At 40.1% G+C, this 22580-nt stretch overlaps 1 protein-coding gene across 11 annotated transcripts in view; it reads left to right on the plus strand.

Moving 5' to 3' along the window:
* Positions 1-22580, plus strand: part of TRPS1 (transcriptional repressor GATA binding 1) — a 1050606-nt gene that overhangs the window by 167746 nt on the left and 860280 nt on the right. The window contains exon 1 of one of the 11 annotated variants that reach the window (XM_079901883.1): positions 8340-8407. The exons of the other annotated variants lie outside the window; for them this stretch is intronic. The gene's annotated coding sequence lies outside the window, so the exon portion shown is untranslated. Of the gene's footprint in view, positions 1-8339; positions 8408-22580 lie in introns of those variants that run through there. 11 annotated transcript variants of the gene reach the window in all.

Consider the following 22580-nt stretch of genomic DNA (forward strand, 5'->3'; position numbering starts at 1 on the left):
TGAAGAACCTAGGAGCAGGACAGGAATAAAGACTCAGATGTAGAGAATGGACTTAAGGACACAGGGAGGGGGAAAGGTAAGCTGGGATGAAGTAACAGAGTGGCATGGACATATATACTACCAAACGTAAAATAGATAGCTAGTGGGAAGCAGCTGCATAGCACAGGGAGATCAGCTCGGTGCTTTGTGACCACCTAGAAGGGTGGGATAGGGAGGGTGGGATAGGGAGACGCTAGAGGGAGGGGATATGGAGATATATGTATATGTATGGCTGATTCACTTTGTTATACAGCAGAAGCTAACACAACAATGTAAAGCAAGTATACTCCGATAAAGATGTTAAAAAAAAATGTTTGGTACCATTTTGATTTCCTTTTTGGTGTCTTGAGGCTTGCTTTCCTTTCCTTCTTCCCTTTGATGTGATTGAATTTAGTTAAGGTCCTGGAGGATGGAGACTGTTTGTGGCCCCAAAGCTCAAGTTTGCACAAGTGGACAATAAATGGATTCAGCACACAAATATTCAGGATTGTTTTGAGTGTGAAGCACCAAGTTAGATGCTGGGATACAAATTCAAATAAGATGTTGCTCGGGGTCTCTGCAAACCTAAACTCCAGTAGAGAGATGAGCAAGTAAATCAGCAGTTGTATAAGGGATGGCAAGAGCTCTTCTAGAGAGCTGCAGAGGTTGGGAGTTAGGGAAGGCTTCTTGGAGGAGGCAGCCCTTTTTGAATTTTGAAGGATAAGTAGGTGTAATTAGAAATGATACAACCTGATCTTAGGTTGTATTAGTGGATGAAGAGATGAAGGGAGGAGGATAAGAGAAATATTAGGAAGATAGGCTCTGTAAGACTTACGATTGTTGGGTGATGGAGAAAGAGGAGGTGAAGGATGCCTCTGAAATTTCTACCTTGGACTACTGGGCAAGAGGTGGTACCTGTTTGGCAAATAAAGATTAATGGAAAAGGAATAAGTTTAGAAAAAAAGAGGTGATGATTCCAGGAATGGTCATTGCTCCTTTCTCTCTACTCCTTCATAGTCATTCTTCTTCCTACTGGCAGAGTATTTAACTAGAAGGGATACAGCCTTGAACTCTGATAAAAACATGTGGCCACCTAGTGATACATTCCTTCCTCTTGAGCCTTACACGTTGGGGGAAGGAAGCCAGGATTGGGAGGGGGAGCATGGGGATGAGGGACCCAGATGTCCTCCAAGGAAGGACTTGCTGCCTCAGTCCTCAGTCATCTGGAATGACTGAGCATGATGCGGATACAAAAATCGAGGCATTCTGCACCACGGGAGGTACTCTCGTGGAAAAATTCTTGCTCTAGAGTGCTCTGCTAGGTTGACCAAGGCTTTGTGGGATCTATCATGCAATTTGATTTCCTCCTCTGCCCCATCCTGTTTTCTTCTTTTTCCCTTCCTAAGTGTGATTTCTAAGAAAAATCTTAGAAACTCCTTCTTAGCGTATGCTTTTGGAGAAGCCAACGTGTAACACGTTTCCCTGGAGAGTTTTCAGAACTCTCAGCATTTCTGGGATTGCTCAAGCTCTCTTTCCCCCTGGAGTTCTAGAAGGAGAAGGGGGTCAGGGAATGTATCCTAGAATATAGTGGAGTAAGGAGCTGCAATTATGTCCCAATTGTTACTGGCCTGATAGGATGAGGTGAGGTTGGCTTAGCTTGGGAAAAATGAATCTGAGAAAACAAGTGAGCAGTGAATTTTATGATTGGGTTAAAGGTACTTCCGATCTCCAAGAGGGCTTTAGTTTAAAACCAACAGATTGCAGCAGTTGTCCTAAATGGGAGCTTCCTTCAAATAAAGAATATCAAAGAAACCATGGGAAAGTTTGAAGCAAGTTTAGTTGCTGTGAACTGGAATACTTTAATCTCTTATTAAATGAATGCAGAGTGATAATAATATAATGATACCTTGTGTTTAGATTACGTATTTATTTTCCCCAAGATGTTTCTAAAGCACTATAATGCAGTCTTTTTTCCCTTTACTTCTGACTTTTCCTCAAGTGGGGGAAGGAAGAATAGAGGTAATTGAATCTTTAATAGCTAATGTCCCATTTTTTGATTCAACTTCTTCCTTAATTCACTTGTATTAGAGCTATGACATACTAATACAAATGATTTTCCTTCCTGTCCCTTTGACAGTCTAGGGAAGGCTGTCAGAATAAGGAATGAGATGGTTTGTATGAATAGAGCAATGCGGAGTTGTATGAATAAGGAATCTGCCTACTGAATAATCTACAAACAGAAAAATCTGTGCCGTGATTGTCAGACATTGATACCGAGTCCTAAAGTCTTATCGTAATCATTAAGAAGCTATCATTATTGATCTTTGTGTATCTTAGCAGTGTGCTCAGCAGGTATTCTGCTAACATTTTATATATACTATTTTATTTATTCTTTATGATATTTCTAGGTGGTATTTTTTCCCTTATTTCAGAGAGTGAAAAACTCAGACTCTGTTTGAGTGGTTGAGTAAGAGGTCCAAGTTCTCAGCTGGTAAGAGACAGTGCTGGGATTTGAGTCCAGGGGATGTTTCCCAGAGATGGACCTTCTAACTACATTGCTTACTGCCTCCCTAACGTGGAACTCCCTGATCTGCAACTGCTATACTGACTCTACAGTTGGAACGATGGAGTGTGTGTTTGTGTGTGTGTGCGCACACGTGCGTGTGTGTATGTGTGGCAGGTTGGGGGTTGGAGGGGAGTCTACTGAAATAGCCCCTGAGAGTACAGCCTGCTGAATATGCTTAAAATAAAACAGCTTCACCAGCAGAACCCCAGGCTCCTACTGAATATTCCATGTTCCCAAACTCCCCGTTCATGGAAATCTTTGGCTTTTCCAGTGCAACTCAGGGAAGAAGATTTGACATCTTCAAGGATGCAATCAAAAAATAAAGGAATAACAAACAATAAAGATTGCACAACTATGCTAATTCATGCCCCAAAGGGAAGGCAACAGGAAAAACCTAGAGTTTGCCAAATGGATAAACAACTGAACTGGTAGAGACAGAATTAAGACTTCAAGATGATAAAAGACTTGTTATAAACAATGGGAATTGGAAAAAAGAAAGTCGTACTCAGCCAAATCTCTCAGATATGTGTAAGCAACTAACTCCCACTGAGATGGATGGATGCATCAGTTTCTTCATTTTAATGAAGACTATTTGACTTCGCATGTTCGCATGGCTCTCTGTATTAAAGTCCTTTTCTGGTTGGTACTGATGAAGCAACTCATAAAAGAGTCAAATGCTTACACTGCAAGCAGGGCAAGAAGTGGGCTCAAAATGGAAAGCGCATGGCTCAGTTTGTCTTGGGTTCAATACCTCCTCCCCTCGTCCCTCATGGGAGGGAGGGAAGCATGCGTAGAATGGCTGACCCTATTTTTGGATTCCTGCTGGGCCATTGTTATTACATGTTTGTTCAATATTGTTATCCTAGGAGCAATCTTCCCTAAATTGCTACCTTCTACATCTGATATTATTTAGAACAATGTACAATTAGCCACATTTCTGCATGAAGAACTTTTCTTCAAAGCAAACATGATAAACTTTGGTAGCATGGTACCCCTACAAATAATGCTTGATTGAGGCTGCTTAATTTAGTAATTTATTTATCAGCTTAAATGATCCCAGTCATCTTTGCATATGTCAACATCCATTTGTTTTGTGAATATATTGGGGTCAAAATCAGCTTCTCATTCATAGGAATATTTATCTGTACCCACAGATGCATCTGAGTGTGCAGTTGATATCGCCTCATGCTAATCCATAAAGAAAAATGTTCTCTCTGATTAAATTGCTTTTATATTCTTACTGGGAGGTATGTTAATTTGTATTGTTCTGATGTAATTACTTTTGTTTATTTTTGTCTCTCCAACCAGACTTTGAACACTTAAGGGTAGAGAACAAAATTTCTATTTTTTTATAACCTTGTCTCTTTTCCCTATCCCAGTCATCAGTAAATGCTTTTAAAATTTTGCACCCTGCAGAAATAGGTGCTAAATAAATGTTTGTTAGGTGACTTGGTAGATTTGTATATTCAGACAAGTAGGTAAATAGCCTTAGAGGTATAGCCTAGTTCCTAGTAGGTTGAGTTTTAGAAACCAATAAAAGTGAACCTTTGAAGGATTTTGGTGGCCAAGCAAGGTTCCTCTGGTGTTCCCCAGGATTGATGACTGTTTCTAGCAGAGGTGTAGTCATCAGAGGAATCAAGTTTAGCAGCATGAGTGGAGGAGGTGGGACCTACACTGGTGAGTCCATAGAATAGGTGTTCTCCCAAGACTCTTTCTCCTAAGCATCTCATGGTTTTACTTCTGACATTTCAATTATGCATTTTTCAGTTATGCATTGCAGCCTCCGTTGGCTTTTCATCACTATCTTTTCTACTGTCACATTCTCATATTACTTTAAATCTGTGGAAAGGGCGCCATTTTTGTAGACTGTGCCTTGGTGAGAAAGCGTTTTCCTCCAGCCCCGTCTCAGAGGTCTCCCTGTGGTTTGTCTTTCCCCTGGAATTATGAAAAGTGCACTCTGAAGGTGAAGTTGTATAGTTTAGAATGCATAGGCCACACATCTTCCATTCCTTGTTAGAGTAACCCACGCCATCCCCCCACCCCCTTCCCATTCTAAGTGACTTCTGGTCAGGTCCATTTTTTTCCCAATATTTTATTTTTTCCAAATATTTATTTATTTAATTAATTAATTTTTGGCTGCGTTGGGCCTTAGTTGCGAGACGCAGGATCTTCATTGAAGCATGCAGGATCTTTCATTGTGGTGCGTGGGCTCTTCGTTGTGGTGTGCAGGCTTCTCTCTAGTTGTGGCCTGCAGGCTCCAGGGCGCATGGGCTCAGTAGTTGTGGCATGTGGGCTTAGTTTCCCGACCAGGGATCGAACCTGTGTCCCCTGAATTGGAAGGGCCAGGGTGGGCAGGTCCATTTGAAACTAGTAGAGAAAAAAAAACCATGGGTGCAGCCAGCCTTTGCTGATTGATTATTTCATACTTGTGAAACAATTTTCTATACCAATTATGTCTTTGCAGATGACAGAAGCCATTTAGTCTAATGACCATAATAATTAATTTTCATCATGAAACAGATTGGTTAACGATGCTGAAGCCTAGATTTCATTATGGAACTAAAACATAAAACTTGCCCACACTCCCAGAACATAATTTTCAAGTTTGTAAAATCAGGGAGTAAATGCAATCATTACTTCTCTGATAAAATCAACTGAGGCAAAGTTAGGGTGAAAGTGTGAAGGGCTATACCAGAGTTTTTTGTTTTTTGCGTCAGCTGCGATTCTCGAAAAGGAGCTCCTGGGCAGCAGCAGCAGCATTAGTTGGGAACTTGTTAGAAATGCAAATTCGTGGACCTCACCCTAGAGCTGCTGAGCCAGAAACTCTGCAAGTGGGGACCCAACCATCTGCATTTCCACCAGGTGGTCCTGATACGGCTCAAGTTGGAGACCTACTGGTTTAGAGAACAAAGGAAAGATTTCAACACTGGCTTTCTTGTATTTTTAGAGTCTCTTACTTAAGGTATTGGGGGCTATAGGCCTTTCCATATTTGGAAGGACCTCCACCAAAAAACCCAAAAGCAATATTTGTTATGCTAGAGTGAATTGTCTGCCATTTGGGATGTTAGACAGACAAGCCAGAATTCAGGCAGAGATTCGTAATTTGGGTTCAAGGGACTCCCCTAACCACCAAGACATCCAACAGGTAGAATTCAATAGATCTATGATCCCAGTAACATTGTAGGCAATTGTTAGTATATTTATTCACTTTTTGAACAAATACCAATATTTATAGAGCAGCACTTCGTGTCAAGACCTGTTCTAGATGCTGGGGTTTTAGCAGTGACTGGAAAGACAAAATCTTTGCTAACCTTCTAGAGTGGAGAGGCAAGCAGAAGCAGACAAAAACACAAGTCTATATCAGCATGTGAGATTTCGTGCTGCGAAGATAAATGAAAGGTGATAAGGGGATAGAGGATGAGTGGGATGTGAGGGGCTGCTGGTTTATATAGTTGATCAAGGAAGTTCTCTAAGATGAGCAGGCATGTCAACAGTGTAGGAGAAAGGCAAACAGATATTGGGGGAAAGAGATTTCAGGCAGAGTAAACAGAAAATGGCATGCAATTGGTGTGTTTAAAGGAAAATAAGAGAGTTGGCTAAACTCATAAAGCTAATGATGAAGCCTAAATATGCTTGGCTCGTTCCACTACGCTGTACTCTCTCTTACTGCTGTCTCTGGAGGATTGTTGTCTGAAAAGACCTGTGTCCATATACGCTTGATGACAAGACTTGTGGTTTATGTGATGGCAAAGCTACTATATTATACCCCAGGCTGGGCCTTTTGTTTGAACTGTTTGGCTGAGGTGGTTCTTTTGGATGTACGACTGACTCGGTCACTTAAATGAAAGTCATGTTTATATAACTCTTGATGCTCTTCGGAGAGAGAAGAGGAAAGAAACAGAGCTTCCCTGTCATCCATGGTGACATCATTTTTTAAACTGCCATTGATTGAGCACTTGCTATGTTCCAACACCTAGCTAAGTAAATGACCCAGATTTTCTTCTTTTAAAACTCATTTTTGTTTTTGGTAGTGATCGGGATATACTAGTCTGTGAGCTCCACAAGGGCAGCAGTTTTATCTCTTTTCACCCTTGAATTTTCCTGGAGCAATGCTTGGTCACAGTAGATACACGATAAATATTTGTCCAATGAAGGAATGGAGTAATTTTTGTAAGTCATACAGCTAACAAGTGACAAAACTGGTATTTGAATCCAGTCTGTGTGATTGCAAAGCTTTAACTACTGTCCTGCACCATGAGTTAACCTGGATGGAATGAGGGGAAAAGATGGAATATGAAGGTTGAACATAAGAGCAGTGTGGAAGAAGCAACTCATCTGAAGCTATTAATAAAGAAAGCAGAAGTAGCAGGTCTTCTCTCCTCATGGCTGAACTTGTCTTAGACTTTCTGGGGCTAAACAGAAAACTGTAACAATGCCAATTCTCTGCCCTCTAAAAGAGCAGACTGGCAGGACTAACTCTCATGGAATAATTAGTCAGCAATACAGTAAATTAAGTGGGATGGCATCTCATTTCATCCTGTCTACTCTAGAGCTTGCCGTCTTTGGAATCGCAAGCATGAAACTTGAAAATAACAAATTTCCATGTTGGAAACTGAAATTATATCAATATGAGAATGACCCTCGTGCTAGTTTTAATTGGTTTCATTTAATCCAAATTGCCACCATTTCTAATTTGCTGAAGCATGCTGTTCAGATACAGTGCTGGATGGATGTGTGGAGAGGTCTCTCCCCTCCCTCCTTTCCCTCTCTTTTTCTTTCCCTTACCTACCCTCCTCTTTTCTTTTTTTCCCTTTCCTTCTCTTTCCCTCTCCCCCATCCTTCTTTCTCTCTTACTTTTAAAATTTATTTTTCTGTTTCCAAGTTTGTGATTGTAACCTTATAACATTGATGTGGATAACACAGACGTAATTGTACCCACTTTACACGTGAGAAAAACTAAGTCATTGCAGACATTATGTAATTTGTGAATTTTGTGGTGAGGATGGAAAGAAACCCATATTTCATAACTTCAAATACCTTCTGCTTTTTGATAAAAGTCCCAAAGTAAAGTCTCAGGTTCGACCATGGGTATCGATTTACAGTGTATGATGAATAATGATGCATTTATTAAAGTGAAAGTGAAAGAAAATGAAGGCTAGCTTGGAAGTCCTAGGGTTTTAGGAGCCTTTCATAAAGATAGGATTATATTAAAAAACATATTTTTGTGGGATTAGATGAACCATGCATCGAGGGTGCCTATCTTTAGGTATCATTTCCTGCCTACTCTTGAGTAAGAATCATTAGGTTGGTTCATTGTTTTGTTTTGTTTTGTTTGTTTGTTTTTGCCAGTAGGTGATACTAGCAGTGTTTATAGTGTTTGTGAACCTGTCTTGATAGGAGGAAAAAAGGCATGCTTGGGTTTTTTGGGGGTTAAGTAAACTCTTCAGACTCTGTGGTCAACCAGGAGCCTTCAGCTAGAAGCGTTTCCTTGGGTTCTGTGGTCTGCCTGCCAAGAACACAATCTCTAAATGGTTAAACGTTACTGTTTAAAGAGTTTTGGTTTTACAAAAGAAGAAGGAAAAAAAGGAGGGCACTCTTGTAATATTTTTTTTTCCAGAGCAATTAGATTACCAAACACTTCTGATAATATGATAGAGCCGGCACCAACTCATTTTCTGGGGAACATGCTTTTAGATCAGAAGATAACTTTCTCAAAAGACGTTCTGGTAACGAAGCTGTGTTTGGGAGAAGAGCAGCAAAACAAGCTCATGGCTTCTCATGTCATTGTCCTGATCCTTACAAGGCTGAGATTTCTATAAGCAGGTAAGTCTTGTTGGAGACAATGTCCCAGTCTAGCTTGGGGAGAAACAAACAAGCAAACAAACCTGTCACATAGCTGAGATACTTGAAGTGGACCATAGAAGGTGCAGAAGGGTTATGTTTCAAACGTGTTTTAATATGAAGCATCTGAGTTGTAAGAGAACTTCGTTGATTTACAGGCAGGTGGTTGCAACACTAACTCTAATTAAATGATACCATTAATATGAAGGGGAGTGAACATGACCACCATCTCCAGTTTCCCTCATCGCCCTCCACAAAGCAGAATGAGAAATGAGACATGACCACAGTCTCACCATTGCCTAGTTTGGAGGCAGGGTTAGGCAAAGTGGTGAAATTCTGAGCTGAGGACTTCACTGCAGACCCCAATTCTTGCATCCCAAGGGGCTGAGTTGGAAAGGAGCCCTTGGCCGTGAAGACTGTCCCTCAAGCTGCTGGAGTTTTCATTAGTTACTCTTTAAACCCCACCATGTTATGTCTTTTTCTTCTTCATGCATTAATAGAGTTAAGGATTATTTGCTCAGTGCTAAAATTTTTAGTTTTGGTCCAAACTGGAATAATACTCCTTTTTCGGTATCCTTCTGCTGGTGGGTGGGCAGGCAGGGGGCATCCTTATTTGCCTATCTGGCAGCACTATTGTGAGTTATATTTATCGACTGGAAACTTGGCAAGGCTAATCTTTTTTCTTGATAACAAGACATTACCCTCAATTTTTCACGTACAAGACTCCACAGCAACCAGGTGGAACATACATCATTAGCTCACTGAATAATGAATATATTTTAAACCAGGACTTAAAGCTGTTCATTTATAGTATATTAAACCCCTCCAAAAAAGTTTAATGTAAGCCCAGCTTTCTGCAGTAGAATTAACTACATCAAAATGAGACTTTTTAAATTTGGGGGTTTTTTTGGTCAGCTTTATTGAAACTCATTCCACTTTCCAAGAACTAAAAATTAGCATCCTGTCTTGACTGTTTGGAATTACTTACTGTCATCTGTTTCAGACGTTAAAGGATGTGATTTAATATCAGCAATAAGGCCCTTCTTCTTCATTTGGCAGGTGTTAATTATTTAAACACTACTCATTTTAATTTGTTTCCATCACTCTTTTGAGTGATTTGCTTTACAGGTTTCATTATGTGCATTTCTTGAAAAATAAAATCAAAAGGAAGGCAAGCTGTAGCCTTCGAACGGCACCGTGCAATCTTGATAGGTGGGGTGAGGCAAGGCTGTATTTCCTGTATTATGATCTCCATGATCTCTGCTGATGGAATGTAATATACAATACATCATTTTTATCATCTTTATAATAAACAGTTGCTCTAGGCACAAAGCCTCAGGTTCCTGCATGCTAATGACCCTGGCTGACTGGAGAAAGCCTTTGCCTTTCCTGATCTGTTAATTAGGAACGAGCCACAGACAACCAGAGTGATTGAAAATATAGGAGGGACATTTCTCCCCATGTAATCACTCCTTTCCTGCATTTTGGGTATCATCCTCCTTGTCAATTCCTGCTGCTTTGTTCCCTCCAGCTCAACTGGCTGCTCCTCCATGATGACTTATGTTATAGAAAGCCGTGTGCTTGTGTTTCCCCCAGTAAGGTGCTTGTCAGAGCTTCCTCTGCTCAGATGGCATGGCCCTGTGTGTGCTCGTATGGAAAATCATCTCTGCACGGGGCAGAAATGCTGGTGTCAGTTAAGTCAGGTACTAGTCTAAGTGCTTGATAGAAAACTTTTTCAGGAGACTAACATCTAAATTTGAAAAGCAGAGGGATAAGGAGAAAGAGAAAACGCTTTCACAAGCCCTCTGGGAAAGGAGAAGCTGACAACCCAAGGTTTTTTTCACTTGTACACAGCGAAGTAATTTCATCTCAGTGTGAAATGGAAAAGGTGGGTGTTTGTTTAGATTGAGCTCATTCGGTAATGATTTTAACACTCACTGGAATCTCTTAGCCAAAGTATTCCAGGGACAGAGTCTGTAATGAACACTTATCCTCCCAATTAAAGTTTCAGTCCCAATGAAAATGTTACCTGATGCTCTCCGCTTATTTTAAGTTTTTCAGTCTTTGCTCTGTTTTTACCTTCGTGATTGGTGGCCTCATTCATCATTTTCCCAGTGAAAATTGTTCTTCCTTTGGTAGCCAGGAACAAAACCAAACAGGCTGATCTTCTTGCTTTAAAAATCAGGTTCATCAAACTCACTGACACTTCAGATTTGAAGTCTAGAAGGTCGGATTAATTTCTGGATGAAATAGCTTCATTTTCTTGACTGAATGGAAGAGAAAGTCCTATGTCTTTGTAAATAAAATGTTAATAAACAAAAGCCTTAAATGTTTCAGACATGACTCAGTTATCTAAGTTAACTGTTATTCCGGGAGCTGTTTTCAAAATCTCTGAGATCGCTTTAATTTTGGTGATAGAGGGATACCTGTGGTTGAAGTGGTGGCAAAAGTATGTAATGTGAAGTGCACTTTGTAATGAAAAGCACGATAGCCTCTCTTGTCATTCTTCTCCATGTGTCCACAGAGCCTGTGAAGACAATGTGTGTGGCTTCACTGGAAATCATCACAAGATTTGGGAGGGGGATGGAAGCCCATGTAGATGAGGAACAGGATGAGAACTCAGGTCTTTGAAAACATTTCAACGATTATTCTTTCGCTTACTCATTTATTCAACAAATGTTAACTGAAGGCATATTCTGTGCTACGGCGGGAGTGGGGATGGGATACATGTTTAAATGAGAGAGGTCACAATCCAGTGGGTCAGACAGACCTGTGAACAAAGAAGATTAATTGGCGTGTCACATGAACCATATACGCAGTGTTCCAGATGAGCCGAGAAAAGAGAGATGCTCATATCCTGGGGAGTTTGGGAAGGCTTTCCAGGGCGGGTAGTATTTGAGTTGGGTATTGAGATATGAGTAGGCATTCATCGTGTAGAAACGGTGATAGGTTGGGGAGACTGGTGCTGGAGGGCATTCCAGGTGGAGAGGAGGAGGGAGCTTGGGAGAGCACTGATGAAGATGTCAGAGAGGGCTCAGGTGGTACAAGGCCGTGCTAAGAAGTTTATTTATTATTTTTTCTCCCAAAGTGAGTGATCCTCCAAAAGGAAGGGAAGCAGGGAAGAGTCAGCATTAGGAGGAGAGTTTTAGAAGATCACTCTGATGACTGAAAGGAGGACATATTCAACAGAGGAGAGCAGATGAAGATGGGAGACCAATGAGGAGAATTAGAGGAAATCAGGAAAGGAGATAGTGACCTAAGCTAAGGCATGGCAATAGGTGTTAAGTCAAAAAATGTGAAGGATCTGAATTGTATTTCATTTGCAAGTTAACAAGTTCATCTGCCACAGTTTTACATACAAATATGGACAGAACAGAGAAAACCCAGGATTAGTGAAAAATGCTTTATTACAGCCAAAACAGCAGCCAGAGCAGCCTGCATGAGTTCCCCACGCCCCAGTCCCCACCGGGTGACTAGACCAGGAGGTGTTACCTATGTGCATATAATGGGGTGCACCACAGGAGAGGACCCCACCTTTGAGTACACTCTGAACTTTTATAAGGTCCCTAGCAAATCTTCTCATCTCCCCTCCAGAGAGAGAGATTATTCATTATCAGGAGAGAGAGGAAAGGCATCTCTAGGTTTATACCCTGGGGTGTAAATAAATGCCTCTGGAGAGATGCATCTCTAAGTCTCTCCAGAGGGATGCACAATCTCTAGCTTCCTAGGCTGTCAGCTATTTAAACACGTCCTTTGCTCAGAAGACCTACAGTGTACAAACGTGGGAAATCCATGCAGGATTGTTTCTCCACACGGAAATGGAGAGGAAGGGCTGAATCAACGAAATTTATGGAGAATTGTCAATAACAAAACCAAACCAAACCCTGGAAGCTGATTAGATGGGGCAGACAGAGGTTGGGGAGTGAGGCTGAGGGAGGCTTAGGTGTGACTGAAGTTCCTGATTGGATAGATCTAGTGGTAGGTGGGGGGTAAGAGAGGAGGAATTTTTTTTTTTTGGTGGTGGTGGTGGATCAGGGGTGCTGACACAAGGCACAAGTTAAATGTTTAGAGGTTGGTTTGTATAAATTGACTATACCTGAAGATAATAGGGTTCTCTGAGAAGTGACTACTTTTTTGCATCATCTGCATTGCACAGATAGTAAGACAGGAGAATACAAATAGTAGAGGCAAAAGGGGCCAAAGTTCCAAATGTCATGTGGGCTCATTAGTGTTTTGGAGGGGAAGGTGGCTGTGGTGTCCTGGTATGCAGGAAGAACTAAGAGCTGTATATTACTTACTCTTATTTTGGGAAATGGGCTTCAAGGGGAACTTGAGCTTGCCTAGGGTAGAGCTCCACAGAGCAATAACTCCTGCAGAGCGGACCCTTGACGGGCTCTGGACAGGTGAGAAGTAAAATGACATAGGGTGGGAATTGCCCAGTTCTGTAAAAGCTTCTTGTGAGCTGCTGTAATGGCAGAGACTGGGAATCCTGGAATGCATCTTTCATTTTTATGGAGAGCGTACAGCAAAGTGTGGTGGAGAGAGCACTGGACCAGGAGTTAGGAGGTCAGGATGACAATCTCAGCTGCATCATTGACTATTCACGGAGGCCTGAGGAATTGCTAGGCTACCTGAGCCTTTTAATCATCTTTAAAATGGGGAGAAGATTGCCTTCTGTGTTTTGCTGATCAGGTGAGAATATTTCATAAACTGTGACCATCCTGCAGTTGTAAATTATTACCACCATTATAACCATCGCCACTGCATTTGAATCTGAATTCTACAGACATTCAGTGAAGGTGCTTCATACGTATTAGGTATTTGAGTAAAAGATGTTGATGATAATTTTTTCTTCTCTTCTCTCTCTGTATGAGAGACCATTTTCTTTCCCTTTTCCAAAGCTTCTGGGATGGGTAATCATGGCTTTTTATGTGTGTATGTGCCTTCCTCTGTTATATATGGAAAGTTCTAGAAAGCTTGTACCTAAATCAATATAAGGTAAATAGAAAATTGCATTGTAATTAGATAAGAAAGTGTCTTATCATCCCTTCACTGGGTTTAAAATATGAGAGCCTCTTATGGAAAAAATTAGAGGTTCTTTTACCCTGGTTGAGGTTTACTTTTAAGGAGAGCCTTCTTTTTCTTTGGCGTCTATGGTATTTTAAATACAATTTTATTACCCATGGTATCAAATAACTGTATATTATCCAACGTGCAGAAGGTATTCTGTCTGGATTGTTATTAAAATGTCAATTATTATTGCATCACTCTAGGGCTGGATATTTAATCTGAGAAAATAAACTGAGTATGTACCCTCCTCCTTCGTTACAGGGCTTTGGGTTCTAACTTCCTTTCTGGTATATAACTACTGGCTGCTAAATATATGAGACTCTACTTGATCCTAATGTAGTATATCAAATCCTTGTTATAACTTGTCTTCAGACAAGTTCACACGCATTTCCTCTTTAGTCAGTTTAAAACATTACACACTACCCTTTATCTTTAATTATTGCTCTTTTATATACTAATTGCACTGGGTGAGTTTATAATTTTGGTACTAGCTTGACCTTTTGAATCCGTGCATTTTATTTCAGCCTTGAGCACCTAGTGAAGGTGGGAGATTGAGAAAAGTTCGGTTTGGCTTCCCAGGTGCCATAGATGATATCTAAGATAGTTCCATTCTGATGTCTGGAGATTACAAGAAGAATGGGGGGAAGGTTGATGAGAGGAGATAGAATGCTTTTCAGAGAAGTATGGAGACCCATAACGTTAGCATTGCAAAGATTCTAAGAGATCCTTTCATCCAGAGTGACAAAGAAATCACTCAACCGGACTTGTGAAAGCAGCTTTTTCTGAGGAGCAAAGCTGGGCGAAATCCTCTTCCTCATTGAATCTTGTATCATCTTTGCTCCCCAGGTTGTGTTCTTCCTACCGGAAGTTTGAGAAAGAGCTCCAAAGAGGGGAGGGCCAAGGGGCAGAGAAATGTCGACTTAGGGAACAGGTGTTAACGGAATTTAGCTCAGATTTCATTTCATGGAAAAGAAATCAGTGAGTGTTATGATCTCCTAAATGTGACTAGATTGCTTAAGAACTAGTGAAGATTTACAAACTCCTTGAGTTGTTTCCTCTGAACTTCAGTAGATTTTTGTACAGTTCCTCCAGTTTAGGGCATGCTGGGTTGAATAATAAATTGGTGATTTTGCACTGCTCTGTTTCACACCTGTTAAGAGTTAACAAATTGCAGCTATTTTCTTTGAAAAACACTTTTCAAATAATTTAAATACTACCCTGCCTTGGACATTACAAATTCTTTACACGTGACTAGTTGTTAGAGTTGTGAGAATAATCACACGAGTTCAAAACACCTGGAATTCTCATCAGTTCTTGGGAAACACTGCCACCATTGTCCTTTGGGTGGTTTGAGCTAATGGTAGAGTTACCGTGCAATACCCCTTTATTTGAGACTAATAAATTCATAACGCCTTTAGAAAATATGATGCTTACCCATTGGACTCTTGCATGTACTCAGTAATGTCTGCATTTAAAAAGGAGAGAAATGGGACTTCCCTGGTGGCACAGTGGTTAAGAATCGCCTGCCAATGCAGGGGACATGGGTTCAAGCCCTGGTCCGGCAAGATCCAACGTGCCGCGGAGCAACTAAGCCCGTGCGCCACAACTACTGAGCCTGCGTTCTAGAGCCCGCGAGCCACAACTGCTTAGCCTGCGTGCCACAACTGCTGAAGCCCACGCACCTAGAGCCCGTGCTCTGCAGCAAGAGAAGCCACCACAATGAGAAGCCCGTGCACTGCAACGGAGAGTAGCCCCTGCTCGCCGCAACTAGAGAAAGCCCGCGGGCAGCTATGAAGACCCAACGCAGCCAAAAATAAACGAACAAAGAAAAAAATAAATCAATAAAAAAGAAATAGAAGGTGTCACACACAAAAGAAGAGAAATGGAAACTTTCGTCTGTTGCTAATAGAAGAAAGCATTTATTTACGCGTAAGGGCCGTAGCTTCAGTATCTCTTGAGCAAGATTACGCAGTGTGTGTTCTTGCGTGTGTGTGTGTGCACACACGTGTATGGATGTGAATGAGCATGTAGTTCTCGTGTGTATGTGTGTGCACACACGTGTATGGATGTGAATGAGCATGTAGTTCTGTATGGATGTGAATGAGCATGTAGTTCATGTAGTTCCAGCATGGAAGGTCTGGAACCTGGAGGTGCAGATGTGCATGGGGGTATATTTGGTTGTAGGTGAGGACAGCTTGTCTCCAGCTCATTTCAACATAATAGGCGGGAGACAGCATAGCTGAGTTTCCCCAAATGGCTAGTCCTGTAGCCTATCTTTTTCAATGTCACTGGCTTGATCGATCATTAAGATGCCTCTCTTTTTAAAAAGAGACAACTTACTGACAAGCAGAATGGGTATTTTTTTTTTTTAAATCGAAACAGGGAAAGAAGCCAGACAGACTGAAAAAAAACGATTTAAAATATTATTTTGGAGAACATCACTACCTTTTGCTAATCTTTTAATTCTGATAAGTAGCAGTGATTTCATTGGTGGGCAAATCTCACTTCCTTGATAAAGACCCCCCTGTCTCCTTGATGGGATCTCTTCTCTTGCTGATGTCCAGGGGCCTCTATTGTCTGTATCTCCCACTTGTCAGTGAATCTCATCTTGTTTTGATTTGATTTTTGCTCATCATTTAAATTTTTTGTGACAGTTGGACTTTGTCTTTGCTGGTAAGTAGCTCACAAACTAGTTGGGGATAGGACTCTCATGCATCTGTGTTTGCTTAGCATAGTAACTTAAACAGGGTAGGTGCTAAAAAAATGTTTGTTGACTTCACTGCTGGTGAATAACTTCAGTAGTTAAAGAAGCAGTTTTGCTCCTTTCCACAGCAGTAAACAGCCATTAGTTTGTAATTGTAAGGTTGCCTAAGGCCGTTTTCAGCCTAAAAGTGAGTGTGAGCCATCTATCAAGGAAACAGAAGTATTGAGCACAATAAACATTTGGGTGTACATTTGGCCTGGAGGAAATTTTTTGTCTATTTGTATGGCCCAAATTCTTCAAATAATGACTTATTCGCTGTGTTTATGTTCCTGGTTATCAAGGAAATCTAAATCTAATCTAAAAAGGCAGAAAAATGCACTCTAAATGTAGACTAATGGTGAGTAAAATGCAAGGATAATTTTGAGAGTGTCTCTTAGAAAAATATCAATAAACATTCCAATGTGAATCCAGGGCTCCAGGACTTAGATCTTGGGGTGAAAGCTTGCACTCAGCTCTATAAATGATTAAGATTACAGGTTGTTCTAAGCATTAATGTCCTGTGTGCAGAAATACTTCTGCTCACTAGTCTGCCTGCAGCGAAGCGACTGCTAGGACCCAGTGTGCCTCCCGACCCTAGGAAGTTTCAAGAATTCTTAATCAGTCGATTTCATGTTTTTAGGCTAATTCCATTTCCTATTCTGAAGACCGAAAGAAAAACATCAGTGCTTAAAAAAAAACAGCTTAGGATTCTTGCTTTTATCTTAGAGAATGTGATTATTAATGGCTATTTTAGAAGTGCTTTTATATTTGGAGGCATTTTTCCACTCTTTTCTTATTCATGTATCCTGAAACTGCACCCAGTAAATCTCCCCTTTCTTCCAGACTCTTCCCTCTTGCTATTTCAGACCCTCAGGCAAGCCTTTCATCCTCCTTCCGTATGCCACAAAATAGACAAGCTAGTTGGAGGCCTGCAGCTTTCTGTGTGTGTCAAAGGAAGGGATCCAGACTCCTTTCATATGGCAGCACCCATTGGTCAATCCACTTCACTCCTTTCAGTAACCACTGACCACCCCCCAAAGTCCCTTGGCACCTCTTTCCTTGAAACCAAGGCCCAAGGAGGTCAGACAGCCTCTTTTGCTTTGCCAAGCATCACTCAGCCTCAGCTGAAGTAATGTTTACATATATGATCATTCCATGCCATTTAAAATATGTAATGGATACTGTGAAAACAATAGGCATATTCAAGCTGCAACGCTGTGCACGAATGGGAGAAATATTCCAATACTCATATCAGAGCCTAATAGGTATAATTTTGCTCAAGATAGAGTAATACGCAGCAGCTTTCCCCAGACTGCTGGGTACAACAAAGAAGTGGTTGTCAACCTTTTCAGAATCAGATGTTAATGATATTTTGTGTCTTTGTTGAGTCTGTGGAAAGCAGCTACTGCACCTAGAAGGGAAATGACTTCCATACCGACCGCCCTCAGCCAAAGTCATCGGGACTGGGAGAGCTGGACCGAGTCCATATTTACATTTCAGGGAGAGGTGTGAAAGAAGATTTCAAGACAGAATCGACTGAGCTGCCTCCCACTTGCCTTCCCCTATGTTCAATCTTATCAATGCTATGAGGGGTCTTATTATTTCCAACATATAGAAGGGGAAAATGTAATGTAAACAAAGGGCTGATGTGTTTTGGCAAAGGAGGGAAGTTTTTCTGCATTTCGTGTATTTTTGGAAACCCCTGAAATCCCAAAGTCATACATCTTCCAAGGTTTGGAGGAGCATTCATCCAAGCATCGTCTGTACTCGGCAACTTGGAGAGCAGTAACTTTGCTGCATCTTTTGTAGTAAGCAGATAAACTATTCGGTCTCTTTCTCTGAGCTGGTTGTAAAGAGCTGCAGCCATCAAATAGTTTGCTTTTCACATCTTCCTAAACCCCCCTTTTGTACCATCGCAGTCTGTCTTCAACAAAATTCTATTTTCATGTGCTTTACGAAAAAGTCTTAGTTCTCATTTCAAGTCCGCCCAAAAAGTAGGGCCTCTCAGTACTCTGTTCCAGCTGCTGGGAATCTGGCCACTCTTTTTGACGAGATACATATAATTTTAATTTAAATCTTTAGACACTGTATAGCTAACTATTGAGATTCTGACAGACTCAGCTCTGAGGGTCAGATTCACTCCGTTCATAGGAATAACACAAGCCCTTCTAATAATCTTAAAAGCAGAAATTATACCACAACCTCTTTTTAACACCATGCTCATATTGAAATCCCACTTTCACAGTAATTGTGATGTCTTTCAATAAAGACCTTCTGACAGTTATCCAAATTAATATTGGTATACTTCCCCCTGTCATGTGTGCCCACTTATGAAGACTATGTCAGCTCATCTCTGTAACTGTGAAAATTTTATTATAAAAATTAAATCACAAGCAACATGTCTGCCAATATGGAACCTCTTATGTTTATATATGTACTCCTGTCAGAGTTCCATGTAAGTTCTGAGATACTTTATAAACATGGTTGTGATTGTACAATGTGTCGAGTAAGACATTTTCCAGATTTGGTCAATTAACGGGACTTTGGCGAACCTAATTCAATCATTTCAGTCATTTTGAAGTCTGTTTCTGATTGCCACAGCTTAGTGTCTTGCTACTCCAAGTATTGTTTGTGGACCAGCGGCACCGGCAGCACTTGAAGCTTGTACAAATGCAGAATCCTAAGCCCCAAATAAGACCGACTGCATCAGCTGCAATGCTGCTGGCCTGCCGACTATGCATGAATAGCAAGGACCTAGTGGATCCTAAATTAGGTGTTCAGGTCATTTTGAGGTTAGACAGCTTTGGAAGTATGTATGCATTTTTTTTGTTTTGTGGTTAGGAGGGAATTATTTTAAATATGATTAAATAATATAGTAACACCCTCTAAGTTATGTGGTTCCCAAAAAAACCTGTTTTATTTTTTAAGAGTGTGCTTTTGGCAGAATCTGACTCGTTAATGTATTAAGTTATGAATTTCTAATGGTGACTGTTGGAAAGAATATGCAAACAGTTTGTACATTTACAATCAAGTATTTCAATGCTTTAAATGTAATAATTAAATATCATTGGTAATCTATAATAAAAAACTATTACAGTAGCAATAGGTAATATTTATATAACAATTAGTATGAGCTAGGTGCTCTTCTAAGCACTTTACGTATATGAACACATTGAATCTTTCTGACAGTCCTATGAGATGTCTTATTATTGTGCCCACTTTAGAGATGAGAAAACTGAGGCATTGAGAGATAGTGACTTACCCAAGTTCACATAGCTAGAAATTAGAGGAGTGGGGATTGTTATGATTGCCCTTTATAAATACTAGATGGTGATTAAGCAGTGACTTCTAGCTGAGATTGTCTTTTAGAGCCCAGTATGCTCTCTTGTTTTACATATGAGGGAAATGGGATTCAGAAAAGCTATGGGACTTGCTTAACATTACAGATAAATTTGTGCCAATTGGACATATATCTCAGCCCCTGTATAGATTATACCCTTGAACTTCATAACCTCCCAAGGAAATAGGCAGGTGCCCTGATGTCATACCAGTGACAGCCCCATTTTGTCTCGTTGCTTCAAAGAAAGAGATTGGCCTAAGTAGAGGTGATAACACTCATACATTGGATGTTCCTTGTGTGGCAGAATCACTCCCTCTCTTTTTCATGCTTCTGGTCAACCCTGTCCATATGTGTAAGGTTGTACTAATCACTCTGATTTGCATTATTTGTTGACATGTCTACTTTATACCAGGGCTTGAGAGCTAAGGCCGTATTTCATGCTTCTTTATAACCCTAATAATTACCATGGAATATGACACATGGTAAGCCCTGAGTAAATCTTTGTTGTGTGGACAAATGACTACCCCTTACTGCTGCTTCAGGTATGCAATCCAGATAGGTGTGAGGCCCAGGTGGCTTGGGCAGGAATGGAAGCAACTAAGCCCAACATAAACGTGAAGAGATGGGGGGTATAGTTTCACGGGCTACTGGTGGCGTTGGTAGTGCTGTAAGAGCATAGTTTAGTGTTTAGGTGGTTGACTGTTTCTTTCCTGTGTCTTTTCAGTTTTTCGTTGTAATTCTCAAAGGCTCTAACCCCCTTTCTTTACTTCCTTTGTATAACGCCTGGCTTTATACCACATGCGGAGAAGAACTGGTGAATGCTTGTGGGGATCATAATGAAATTGCTAATCTGTACCTTGGAGAATTTACAATATTAGCCTTCTCTGGGAAATGTTCTCCTTGAAGTATTTTATTTATTTAACTAGAAAAATGAAATAAGCACTAGATGAATCTGCTGGTCAAGGTCAGGGAGAATTGTTAAAACATAAATGTTTCAATTTTTACTAGCCTATGGTTTTAAAACAAAGTCACAATTACTTTTAATGATCAAGTGAGTCCTTACTAGTCCAAAGAGTCTGTGGTCAGAGTGTTTCCCAGTTATTTTTAGGGGTCCCCATAGGGTTGGCCCATATGTCCTCGTAAACCGGTCTGTCAGCTGTAGTTACCACTTGGTTCCTGCTTATTTTTTATTTTCCCTCCGGTTCTAACTTGTATTTATCTACAACCACTGTCTGCCAAGCCCTTTTGTGAAGTGTCATGGACTTGGTGACAGTAAAATGTATTAGGAAAAGCCAGGAAAAGTCATCTGAAGAAGAATGAGAGTCTTACCCTATCAGATTTATTTTTTTTAATTAAACTATTTTAATATGATTCACATGTATTTCTAAGAAATAATTCAGTGAGGTCTTGTGTACCCTTCACCTAGTTCCCCTCAGTGGTAACATCTTGCAAAACTATAGTACATTATCACAACCAAGATATTGATAGTGATACAGTCAAAACAGAGAACATTTCTGTCACCACCGATATCTCCACATTCACTCCCTCCTGTCCCCACCAGCTTCTGAACTCCTAGCAACCATTAATTTGCTGTCCATTTCTGTAATTTTTTTTCATATCATGAATGATATATAAATGGAAACATTTAGTACATAACCTTTTGAGACTGGCCTTTTTCACTCAGTACACTTCTCAGGAGATACATCCAGGTTTTTGTATATGTCAATATTTTGTTCCTTTTTATTGCTGTATAGTATTCCATGGCATGAATATACTATGGTTTAACTATTCACCATTGAAGAATATCTGGGTTGTTTCTAAATCTAGGCTAGTACAAATAAGGCTGCTGTGAAATTTGTGTATAGGTTTTTGTGTGTACATAGTTTTCATTGTTTTGGGATAAGTGCTAAGGAGCACAACAGCTGGGTTATATTATAGTTACATGTTTTATTCTTTAAGAAACTATTTTCCAGAGTAGATTTTTCACTGAGTATAGGATTCTGGGACGATAGTTCTTTTAATTCATCAGTTGAAAACTTTTTGGTGACTTCCTTTTGGTCTCCAGGACTTCTGATGAGAAATTTCCTGTTATTAGATTCCTCTCCCCCTCCAATTATTGGTGAGGTATTTATTTCTCATTGCTTTTAAGATTTATTCTTTGTTTTTAGTTTTCATAAATTTGACTATGATGTGTCTTGATGTGAATTTATTGGGATTTATCCTGTTTAAGATTCACTTAGCTTCTTGAATTTGTAGATTTGTGTCTTTTTGCCATATTTGGGAGTTTTCAGCCATTATTTCTTTGAGTTCTTTTTAGCCCTGCCCTCTTTCTCATTTTCTTCTGGGTCTCTGATGACATAAATATTACATCTTTTGTTATAGTCCCACAGTTCCTTCAGACTCTGTTAATTTTTTCAGTCTATCTTCTCTGTTTTTCAGATTGGTAATTTCTGTCTTCTAATTCGGTGATTATTATCTTTATCTCTTCCATTCTGCTCTTGAGTTCATCTATTCAGTTTTTGATTTTGGTTCTTATAATTTTCAGTACTTAAACTTCCATTTGGTTTTATTTATATCAACTTTTTGTTTGCTGAGCTCTTCCAGTTTGTATCTGTTTCAAGTTTATGAGTATAACTCGTTTTAATGTGCTTTTAGTGTGCTTTTCAGATATTGTGTTTTTTACAAATTGAAGGTTTGTGGCAACCCTGGGTTAAGCAAGTCTATCAGTGCCATTTTTTCCAACAACATTTACTCACTTTGTGTCTCTGTGTCGCATTTTTGTGATCTTCACAATGTTTCAAACATTTTTATTATTATTATGTTTGTTATGGTGATCTGTGGTCAGTAATTTTTGATGTGACTACTACGACTTGCTGAAGGCTTGGATGAGCGTTAGCATTTTCTAGCAAGAAAATTTTTTAAATTAAGGGATATACATTTTTTAGACACAACACTATTGCACACTTAATAGATTACAGTATAGTGTGAGTAGAACTTTTATA

The sequence above is a fragment of the Stenella coeruleoalba genome (genome assembly GCF_951394435.1).
Source record: "Stenella coeruleoalba genome assembly, chromosome: 17".
Taxonomy (NCBI): domain Eukaryota; kingdom Metazoa; phylum Chordata; class Mammalia; order Artiodactyla; family Delphinidae; genus Stenella; species Stenella coeruleoalba.